Source organism: Montipora foliosa, chromosome 6 (genome assembly GCF_036669935.1).
Source record: "Montipora foliosa isolate CH-2021 chromosome 6, ASM3666993v2, whole genome shotgun sequence".
Lineage (NCBI taxonomy): Eukaryota > Metazoa > Cnidaria > Anthozoa > Scleractinia > Acroporidae > Montipora > Montipora foliosa.
In genome coordinates this window covers 36,241,030-36,253,529 of record NC_090874.1, presented here as the reverse complement: position 1 = coordinate 36,253,529, position 12,500 = coordinate 36,241,030, and positions in this window count along the sequence as shown.

The window sequence follows — 12,500 nt, the reverse complement described above, 5'->3', positions numbered from 1 at the left end:
TCAATCCCCTTGTTGATATGTATCTCTCGTTTTTATAGTGCGTTGATCGAATCATTTTACAATTCGGTTAACTTTCATTTTACGGTTCGGTTAACTACAGGAAATAGCACTCATTTCACTGATTAGGACTAAGCACTCTCGTAAAATTGTAGCTTTCATTTTGTGCTTTGGTTTACTACACTATTCACGAGTGCGTGTGAAGAAGAAAGCACTGCAGTACACTTAAATACACTTTTCACGAGATCTTGTGAGGAAGAAAGCACTCGTTTACTGATTAAGCCGAAGCGCTCGCTTCCGTGATTAGTCCAAAGCACTCTCTTGAAATATTAGCTTTCATTTTGTTGTTCGGTTCACTACACTTTTCACGAGATCGTCTTGCCCTTGAACAATTTTCAGTCCTCGACTACGGGATTGCGGACCGCGATGGCAGTTCATTATAGCGATATTTCAAAAGTGTAAGCGCTCGTTTCAGTGATTAGGCCTAAGCACTATTGTAAAATTTTAGCTTTCATTTTACGGTTCGAAGAAAGCAGTCGTTTACTGATTACGCCTAAGCGCTGCTTTCAGTGATTAGGCCTAAGCACTCTCTGCTTTGTGCTTTACCTTGTTGGCGATTGTGGCAAAATTGTCATTTTCGCCATAGTTGCCAAATTCGCCAACATTTTTTCTTTTTTGGCCATTTTTGGTTGTTGCGTGCATTTCTGGACATATCTCCGATGGCTTCGGTGGTTCAGTGACATCGCAAGCGCACACCGAGCCGGACGTTCGGCGAACAAGTTCTTGCTGGGGTAGTAATAATTTTTTGGCTTTGTTAAACATCCTTCAATGTTATTTTCACTTACTTATTTTCATAAATAAATAACGTATCAGTTATTCCAAATTAATAACAATTTCAATTAGAATATCAAATGGAAGTTTTAATCCAGGGAAAGGCGTTCAGATTATCTTTGTCTTCTACACTGATTTGACTGAACAGCTAATAACTTATTGTTGTCGGAGATTGTGTGAAAAGTGTAGTTGATCGAACCGCAAAATGAAAGCTAACTTTTGCGAGAGTGCTTACTGGGGCCTAATAACTGAAAGGAGCGCTTAGGCTTAATCAATAAACGAGTGCTTTCTTCTTCCCATAATCTCGGGAAAAGTGTAGTTAACCGAACCGCAAAGTGAAAGCTAAAGAGCGATACCTGGTTTAGTCAAGTTTTCATGTCCATTTTTAATTCGTTTTGGAAAACGGGGGAACGTTTTAGCTCACTTAAGGTGCTTGGATACGGTCGAGGTATAACGTGGTTACATGGTATTAATGGGGATTTGTTTTTGCTTAAATGAGTGCTTAGTATTTAAACTAGTGAATGGTAATCAGTGAAATCAACCAAGCCTAGTGTGCAGTTTAGACGTTCTGGAACTCACTTAAAGAGTCTGGCTATTCTAGAACTCTAGACATTCTAGAGCCCACAGAGGGTAATATATAACAATTGAGAATTCTGGAACTTAGAACTCTAGAAATCGGAACTCTAGAACTGCGAATTTTGACTTTAATCAGAACTTTAGAAGTTTGCACATACGACCATTTTACTAGTGCGGTTCTAGAATTAAATAGAACTTTCTATAGAGCTCTTCAAACTAGAGCAGTTCTAGAATGCTATAGAACTTTCTAATGTCATAACCTTGACCATTCTATATTTCACATATAATCAATATAGAGCTCTTTTAACTAGAACAGTTCCAGAATGCTATAGAAGTTTCTAATGTCTTATGGAATTAATCACAATTTCAATTAGAAAAACAAATGAAAGTTTTCATCCAGGGAAAGGCTCTCGTTCACGTAGAGTATCTTTGTCTTCGTCACTGAAATCAGTGGATTTGACTGAAAAGCTAATAATTTATTGTTGTCGGAGATTGAATGACAAGAATTTCCGTCGCAATCGGAAATTCAATGACCTGGATTTTTGAAAATCTTGTTCAGCTTCATGCTTTAAAGAACGAGGTATAGTGTGGAGTGCAATATTTCGTGATGTTAACTTTCGCCTCATGTCTTAAAGAACGACTAATGTTACATGTGTAGCGCGCTTGTATCGCCTCATGGCTTTAAGAACGACGTATATTTCACGTGTAGCGCGTGCTTGTTTCGCGTCATGGCTGAGAGATATTTTCTGTCATGCGCGAACTGACTTCCGAGAGTCCGATTGACTCTTGCCAGGAAGAGCTGTCTCCATCGGATCCGATCGAGTCTGTTTGCTAACTTTTTCAACCCCTCTCGCTCCTGTTAACCCTCACTTCCGGTACCATTGATCAAGCGCCATGCACCCAATTCCGGTTCCGGTCGCGATCGGACTCAATCCGCCTGCGAGTGAAGACAACCCGACTCAGGTCGAGTGTATTGGACATGTATGAAAAAAATAGTAGTTAACTGACAATTAGCCGAAAAATTAGTAGTTAACTGACAATTAGCCGAAAAATTAGTAGTTAACTGACAATTGGGTACCCCCATTAGCACCCTCTTGCATAACGCAACGGTTTTATCTTATGGATAAGTCGAAACCTGTACTAGTATTAACTATAGGTTTAAATTCGTAATTGAGGTTCGAAGGTAGCGTTGGGATACCTGCAATCTGAATATACCTCTCCAGGTCAGCTATTGGACAGGTGACATTGCCCTTTCTACTAATAACGACTTCCTTGCCCTTCCTGTATCGGTCTGTTTTACTTTGTGTGACCTGGATGGTCAAATGCGAATCACTGATGACCACATCTTTAACTTGAAGGGAAGAAATTTCACTGAGCCTAAAGAAACCGGCGTATAACAGTAAAGACATAGCGATATCCCTACGGACAGTCAAGTCGTTATTTTGTTGATACTCAAAGCAGCACGCGTGAAGTGTATCACTAAAAATAGGATCTTTCTTGACTCTGCTGGTTTAACGTGCTTCCTCTTCGCTCCTTCGACTATGGATTTCACATGCAAAAAATTATCCACAGAGTTCGGTACACCAGCCAATTCATGGACCCATTTCAGAGCACAATAACTAGTTTCTATTACCGAAGCGGAACAAACAGTGTCGGAAAGAAAACCGAAAAACAAAGCCACATCAACAACTGAGGCTGGAAAAACTCTAAAACGCTTACTCTTTGCGAAGTCTAGCCAACGATTTAAAGAATAAGCATAATTACGGCCTTCGCAAAGAAGGCCATTCTCCGTAACAACGTCACTTAATTTATCTAAACTTGGGTCAACCTAAACTCTCTCTTTAAGGTCTCCCCAAGGTCCTTGGCTAAAGATGCTCAAACCTGGAACATAAAGAACATAAAGAGCGTAATTAATTTTAAAAAGACCGATTTTACATGGACAAATGCGGCCTCAGTTCAGTTGTTATTAGCAGATGAATCTGTACTAGGCAAGGAAACCACCAGTGGGTTACAGCTTGAGCAAAAAAATTAATTGTTATGATACAAAGTTCGTTCTCAAGATAAAATAAAACGCCTGCCGCGGATAAACCAAACCGCCTTTGGGCTAAGGTTATCGATGATAGTGCGTTGCCACCTGGGGGCATGATAACCGTTCGCTTAACACTGGTAGACTGGCAGCACATACTGGCTAATCAAGCACAAATCCTGCACAATCCCTCAAGGGACAAGCAAAACCCACGATTAGTTTTTCTAGGTGTCAAACGGCTGAAATCTATATATACTGCTTTCAGCGTAAAACTGAATATCTTTCCATTAAACAAGGTATTAGAGCAGCGTCCTGCCACATTGGCTGGAGCATTGAACTCAGGAATTCCGACCAAATCAGTAATATACTTGGACAAATGCGTGACATCAGGACACAGGCATGGCCAAAAAACCGTTCGTTTCCAAAGAGGAACGATCAAAGCACCATGTGCTTCGTAGGTATGAAAATGTCTCCAGACCCTAACAATCTGATTTGAGGGACGGACCAATCAGTTGTTCTTCAGTTCTGCGTGAATGCATCTACGTTCTCACAACCTGGATTCCAGAACCGGGAGTTGAAGCGAATACATTTAGCATTATACCAAGTCGCGAATCTATCCACAGTGAAAGGACCCCAAATGGAGTTAAGCCAGTGATATTCGTTCGAATTGATACTCCAATCGTCTACTTCATCAAGCTTGCTTACGTAGTCAGTCAACTCGTTATTCCCCCTTGGAACCCAAACAGGGTGTAATGTGACATTATAAAAAGAACACAACTCGACGATCTGCTCTGCCACCTCTTTCAGAGCAGCTTTCATGCTGCCTCTGTGAATCAGGTTAACGACGTTTTTACGTTATGGCCTTGCAATGAGACACCAACAGACTGTAACACGTTGCTGATTGCCTGAGCTTCACGCTAGGTCGAACTCCTTCGGCTTTCATGGTCGTCCCAGTGACCATGACAAACTGATAAGTCTGTTTTCCGATGGAACTACATAACCACCATAACCCTGCCCGGAGGCATCCGAATAAACTACTGAGTCAAAACTCACGGCTCTACGAAAAGACTGATACCGTTTAGCCGAGACACGTTTTCGGTCCAAAAGGACAGTTCGCTTATAACGCGCGGTGTGCAGTGTACAATAGAAGTTCAAGACTTCCTAGTCTCTATGGAACAATACACGTGTCGTTTATGTAGGTACACCTTTGGGCCAATAGCTTTAGACATGGAGATGACCTGTCCTGCTACTCGAACTAGCTGTTTGGCTGTTACCGCGCCCGGGTTGGCTAAAATGCCTGAAATAGATTCTTTCAGCTTGTTCACTCGAACATCGGTGACAAACAACCGATTCTCAATGTATTAAAAACGTGGCCTAAACAAATTTGGATTGGCTCAGGGTCCCAATAGCTCTTAGTATCGCTCAGTATAAAACCCAGTTAGGATAGCTGAGTTCGTACGGCTATGGAGTCAGATGAGGAGGTCTCTAGTAATTGGTTACTGCCGGTTCCGTCGTCCAGAAACATACAAACAGCTTTGCCTGAGGTTCTGAAAAAAATTAACACTGGCTCAAGAACCTTAGTAAACAAATAAGGCGCGGTCGTTAGGCCGAACGGTAATCATACACTGAAAACAAAATACTGTAGTCTGCCTATATATAGAACCACTGAAACCCAAGGTTACTACGATAGATTCATAAATCTCAATATGGTGATAGGCGCTTTTGATTTCAAATGTGTAAAGAAAGTACACTCTCTGAAAAATCCGTTTGGCGGTCTCTACGTCCTCGCACTTAAACTTTTACTCATAGAGATGAGAGTAGACGTTTCTTAAATCAAGAACAAGCCTCTTTTTTCCGACGTCACAACAAGAAACGGATAAAGGGTTGACTACCTAGGGTTGATGTTCGACTATGTCAACACTCTGACTGGTTAAAAGATCATTGATTGCTGCATTTACGAAAGACATATTGTCCAAAGCTGATTTGTTGTTCGCTAATACTGTCTGCTCAGGAAAGGTTATCATGGGAAGCATGTATCCGAATTTAATGATGTCTAAAACCGCTTTGGTAGAGTCTAAAGCTTCCCATTCTTGAATGTTTCTTTTCAAATTCCCTCTAACTTATACATGTTCGTGTTCAACAAAATCTCCTATTGCTCGCTGACCAAATTCCATCTCATCGGTCGCTTCGCACTCAAACCCCCTAACAAAACTCTGCTCTTCTTCCATTTCAGTTTCCATTATGACTAAAAAACTAACCTGCGATCAGGTTCTATTTTAGTTTCGCGTGGTACGTACTGGAACATATGGGCGAAGCTAAAAGTGGGCCTGATCGTAGGTTACTAAAGAACTATCTATCATACTTAACTTCTTGTTTCCTGCCTGTTGTTAGACAGCTGCTTCAGAAATTAAAGGTCACTCTCCTCTCCAGTGGCCCATTTTTCCGCAAGCAAAACACGAACCGCTTCGTTTGCCGGGATTTGATAAGGGTATCCTCTACCACTGCTCAAACTGGCGAATTGGTTTCCAACATTAACTCCCGCAGCGGATGAATGTGTGTTAGACTGGCTTGTCCTTGTAATTTGAAAATTAAACGGGATTTACTTGGAAGTTGAAGTTTGATTGTAATTCTATGAGTCATACCACTACACATACATTGGGATCACATGAGATTGCATCGCGCATGCGCACATCAGTTTTCAAGGTTCGAATGTAAATGTTGATCACCTCCATGATTCATAATACTGTAACAGTGCATTGGGTGGGACAGAGCTATATAGCTACTGATGGGGGGGGGGGGGGCGGGGGGGACATCTGATCCCTAGATGGACTGGTATGAGTCATAGAAGAATTCCAATCAAACTTCATTTTCAATTCTATTCCGTCATCACTGCATCTGGGATCTCATGAGATTTTAAAGCAAGACATTCACATGAGAGGTAAAAAGACGCATGTAGAGTTCTAAACAGTAACTGTAATATCTTCCTGTCAGAAATGATACTCAACTCATCTGACAAATATGAACATATGAGCAAAATACATAGTAGTAAAAATAGAGCTGTAGCCAGCATCAGACATATTAAAGTGAAAAACTTTCTCTCGTTAAAAAAGATTAAAAAAACATAAGCTTTCGGCTATCACTCTATAGCCTTTAACGCATTCGTTAAAGGTTATAGACTGTAATGCGAGAGCAATTTGTGGGACGAGATCGCCGCGAGTCACCAGCCTTTCTTCTTTTATGAGGGGAAATGACAACTAACGACATCGTAAAAATTCATAAGCCACAAATCCGTCAAAAACGGACTGAGTTTGCGCCCCGATTGCATAGACAAGACGAGGACAACTGTACGTAGAGGTAAGTGAAGTTTATTTCTACATTTACAGCTTACTTTAGCATTTATAAGCTCAAAGTTAATTTTCCCATACAAAGCCTATAAATCGTATACCGAGCTTGGGCTGCCGGTGATCCACCATAACAATTCAGCCTTGGAATATTCAGATAGGTTCATTACAGCATCATAGTTACCTTGGTTTTGTCTGAGGGCAGTAATTTTATTTATCTCTAACCTCCTATAATATAGGAAGGAACGCTCGGGACCAAAAAGCCTATCATATGGGCCAGATCCCGTACAGTTTGCTTTTCAACAGGATCTTGGCAAGCTTTTTGTATTTTAGTCGATTTAGATGCTGATGAATGATTTTACTAATGTTGGGCAAATGTGGGTTAAAATTAACCACAAGGGAAAAAAAAACAAATCCAAAACTGGCCAGCAAATGAAGAAAACTTTTCTACGAATTGTAGCAAGCAAGATTGCTTGGAGGCAAGTTTTCGTATCTCCAAATTTTCCTATAATACTGTATACTAATGCTGCTTGAGAGCAAGCTGGCGTATAATCTTGATATTGGTTTATACAGTTGCGTCATGTATTTCAGTGTAACATTTACTTTTCCAAAGAGTCTTTTTCCCGCCATATTATCATTACAAATTTGACGCTGTTCATTCTCTGTTGCAGGGATGTTGAACCCACATACTGAACCCTACACTTCTTGCAAGTGGCCAAATAAATTACGTTCTTAGATTTGCAATCAAGATGTTGCCTAATAGTGTAATAACGATCTGTACGAGCGCTGTAAAAAACCTTATCGTCCTTTAAAAAGGTTCTTACATAAATCACATACACAACCTGCAACAATCACATGCTACAACCTGTAGCAGAATGGTCGTTGTTACTATAATAAGATCCCTTGGGTCCCGCTAGGAGCTCTTTGATGTTTTTGGCCTTCTATAAGATGGAACGATTGACCCTTTGGGAAAAATCTGTGCTAAAGTGGGTGAAGCATAAATGAAATGGCTATAAGACTTAATTATTTTACCAATGTTGGGCAAATGTGGGTTAAAATTAACCACAAGGGGAAGAATAGCCTTTTTCTCTCGTTTCTTAGGTGAAAGGAGGTCCTCCATGGGTGTTTCTTTGGCCTTATCAAATTTTGTTTTTACTTTAGAAGGGTGGTAACCACGATAAAAAGATGATTCTGATATTCCTTGCTACGTTCTTCAAACTTTTCAATTGTGGAACAATTTCTGCGAACTCTTGTAGCAACTCCGAACGGGATAGCCCTGGTACAATGAAATGGGTTACGCAATAAATAGGTGTGGTGACCCGTAGGTTTGGAATAGATGTCTGTCTGAATAAACCCATCAACTAAAAGGAGGGTGAGATCCAAAACATTGAGTGACATTTCTGATAATACCATGGTAAATTTGATGGTGGGGTACAGTGAATTAATGAATTCGGTAAAATCCTTGAGCTTGGTGGTTGAGCCTGGGTCCAAAGATCGAAAATGTCGTCCAAATTCCATCAACTGAATGTATCGTTGAAGCTGTGAAGATCTGCTTAGAGCACAACAATTCCCACTTTCAGGATCAATAATTTTTGCAAACTCATGGCACCGCAATGGGCCCTAAGAACGCGTGTAGCTACGCTGATTTGGCAATGGGAATTATCGATCAAAAGGCCAAATCTGGGGAGACCAAACCTAAATTACGGCGTCAAAATTGTTGAGACACTCTTATCCTTTTGGGTCCCATTTCCAGCTCCGCGCGAACATCCCCCTCCCCCTCACCCCCTAGACAATGTTGTGTTACTTTCTGTTGCCTACGACCCCTTACAACAGCGGCACAACATTGATTGGTGGGGGGAAGGGGGGGGGGGGGGGGGGGGGGGGGGGGGGGAAGGGGCAAGGGGTTCCCGCAAAAGTACTTTTTGGACACTAAAAGTGTCGTTACTAGTGTCCTCTGTTGGCAAAGTGTCTCAACTAATTTTGTCGCCGAGTGTATAAACCGTGCCTACTGGTCTGGAAGAGCCCCTTGGTCTACACCATTCTGTTTCGTCATCACTGCATCTGAGATCCCACGAGGTTGCATTGCGCATGCGCACATCAGTACTAACGCTTCGTTTCATCAGTAGACAAAGCCTTCTCTTACTGCGTGGGAATATTAAGTTTTTTGCCGCTTTCGTAAAACTTTAATCGTGGGTGCGCCCCACGACAAGAAGAAAGAAATTCGCAGGAAGATAAGAATTTATCGCAAGAAGCCAGCATTGGTGGGTTGGCGGGAATTTTTCAGGAATTGAGACATCGCTGGCAGACCTTTCTGCTGCTGCGAAGAGCCAGTCAGCTCGGTTGACTCGTATTGCGACTGCCTTGCTTGAAAGAAACGTTCCTATTAGAAGGATTGACACTACAACACTTTATCATTAAACCCTAACCCTAACCAAGATATAGGTTGTTTTTGCAAGGCTTTCCTGTTGCCATGGTAACTTTTAAAGTCACAAAAATGACTGCATCTTGTTTAGCAATAATTGATGTTTCACATGGTATCATAACATTGCTGTTACGTGATAATGTGTTTTAGTATCACCTAACTAGTGGACTAATACAAATCCTGCATTTTGATTGGCTACGCTACTAGAGGACTATTAGTAATAGTCCTCGAGTAGCGAAAAGCGTGACGCTTTCTTTCGTTTTATTTCCAAATAAATATTCTTCAACTTGCATTTGCTAACTTTATTATTGCCTTTTCTGTCCGACTAGTTCGGTCATACTAAAACAATTAGACCCTTCGCCCTCGAGGGACACGGGTCAATAGCCCATTCGCTTCGCCTCGCGGGCTATTGACCCGTAGCCCTTTCGGGCTACGGGTCTAATTGTTAAGTAGTGTCAATCCTCCTAATAACAAGGTCTCTTGAAAGTGTTGAAACTGGTATGAGCCACCTTTAGGTGGGGGTACACGTGAATTTGAATGGCATTTTAAGAGGTTTAAAGAACGGATAAAAGAAAGAAAATTATTTTTGGGAGAAAAATAATTTTCAACACATTGTTGAATGTATCAACAATGATTCAACACTTGTTGAATCACTCAGCGGATCCACAGCTACTTTGAAAATGTTATGACGAAATTCATAATCAATAACAGGACAGACGCATGAAAAACTGACATCAGTTTGTTAAATTTACAAGACCACATGTAGTAAATAATGCCTGATACCAGTAACCGTAACTCCTTAATGGACTGCTGCATTGTACATGGATTAATCTGCTTGTAAGGCTGGAGTAAGCTCTCCAGGACAAAATATTCACTGTAGTGTGGCCACAATTTCCTCATCTCACTAATCACTGCATCACTTGATATCCCACCTCTACAGAGCTGTGGTGCACCACCACCAAGAGTATATTTTTGCCCTCTTCAAATGGTTTGATGCAATTTTGTGCTTTTGGTGAGTCTTGGTTCTCTCATCTCTTGCAAAACCCAGCACTTTTCCAAGAGCCATTCCACTAGATGTAAGGCCATTTAGTTCCAAGAAGATGGAACTTTCATCCGAGAATTCCCAATGTCTCTGATTTCTGGATGTCATGTCAATGAAATTTGACACATTTTAGCATTAATAGAATAATCATTTAAACATAGACTGTGCTTTGTAAAAGAAGGATGAACAAAATTCGTTCAAAATTAATAATGCCAAGCAATAGTGCATACCACAAAATGTACTTCACGTCAGTACTTCTATAGACTATTTACAGAGTAGTTAAATCAGTAATAATTATCCAGATAGCAATATGTTGGTCATGTCGGGAAATATGTCATACATTATTAGAACTACATCCACTCCTTTCCCACAGTTTTGTTGTAATGATGATGTTGGTCTTGACTCATCTGTTACAACAGAGTTACAAAATAAACAGGCCATTTCAAATATTGGGGTTTTGCGCAACTCGAGGTGTTATATTATTTTCACGTAAATACATTCACTAAAATCAAACCTCTTCAAAACCATTGTTTGTATCACAACTGGAATCACCAGCAGCTGCTTCACATCCTTGCAACAGAGAATGAACAGCGTCATAAATATGTCTTTACGAAAAATTCTAAAAGGGCTTTTGGTCAATAAATTTTAAGACAAAAATTTGTAATGATAATATGGCAGGAAAAAAGACTCTTTGGAAAAGTAAATGTTACACTGAAATACATAACGCAACTGTATAAACCAATATCAAGATTATACGCCAGCTTGCTCTCAAGCAGCATTAGTATACAGTATTATAGGAAAATTTTGAGATACGAAAACTTGCCTCCAAGCAATCTTGCTTGCTACAATTCGTAGAAAAGTATTCTTCATTTGCTGGCCAGTTTTGGATTTGCTTTTGCGCTTCGGTTCGGCACGTGTTGCATCAACGTGTCCCAGGTGAATAAGACGGAATCTTTGAGCCAGCTTCATCCAAAATCTCGAAATGGATGGCCACAACAATTCTTGTTGCTGAAGCCCAGCAGCTCTACATAGCTGGGAGGTTGGTGCCCTCAGAACGTCGATACAGGTATTTAAAAGCCGCTTGGCTTTGGCCTTTGCACGTAACATATTTTGGAAGACAAAATTTATGTGCTGAAAAATACCAATCTACCCTGATAGATATTCTACACAATAATTTCACATTCTGTGCAAGCTCAGTTTAGCTCTGGCACAACATAAATTATGGAGCAAGAACCATAGAAAAAAACTGGGGAGCCTGTGGTACGTGGTACGCAAAAATAGAAGGCAATGAGTTGGGTCGTATTGAACTGCAGCGTTCCCGTTTTTTTTTTCAAGTGGGGGTCATTTGGACCATTTGAGGGGTCACCCATATGTCGTGCCAGCAGTAGCCCTTTGGCTCTCGTTGATTCTTTTGTAATGTCCTGTCCCGTTTTGAGGTCTTTCACTTTTTTAGCTTTAGTAATAAATTCAGTTCAAAGATAACAAAACACGCTCTTGAGAAAAACTCACTCAATTATTCTTTAAACAGTCTGCAAAAAACTAACTGCAAATTGCAGTTGCACTAATCAAACGTTTATTCCACACATTAAGGAAGGACTGAACATGTTGTTTCCGCTTCGTAATTCCTTTACTTTTTAGTCTAATCTGGTGCTACGTCAATTTTTTTTTGGTTTAACGTTTGCACGAAAAAGTACCGTAAAAGCTGGGACTTAACAGTAATATATGGGCAAGCCAAAAGAGAGAACTCTCCGCGATTCCAAATCAACGGTCGAGAACGAAAAAAAAAAAAAAAAAAAAGGAACCCCAGAACCTCATTTGCATGTTTAGAGACAGCTCAGATTTCTCATCACGTTGTTGTCGTCAAACCAGTTGGCCGCCAAGCTGAGACTGCTTCCCATGGGATGCAATGAAGCGCATCATTAGCATTCCTGAAAATTGTGATTTTAGTGATGGCTATTCATTTCAACAGCTTTAATAATTTTGGAGCAATTTTAACGATGTTGTATTGATTTCGGTGCGTAAGATTGATTTATTTGATGAACGTATTTTCCCTCAGAGCGAGAATTTATTGTTGAATGTGTTTAAAACAGGATACTGTAAAATAACAAAGAGCTAGAGATCACTGCAAAGTGCAAAATGGACGACTTCAAAATGCGAGAAACTTTCGTCTGTCCTTACCATTTTTCGTCCGTGAGTCCTCCGTTCCCAGACACAGTTGCAACAAATGTTGCGTGTTCAACTTTTTTCGTTAATTCCCCCGCTGCC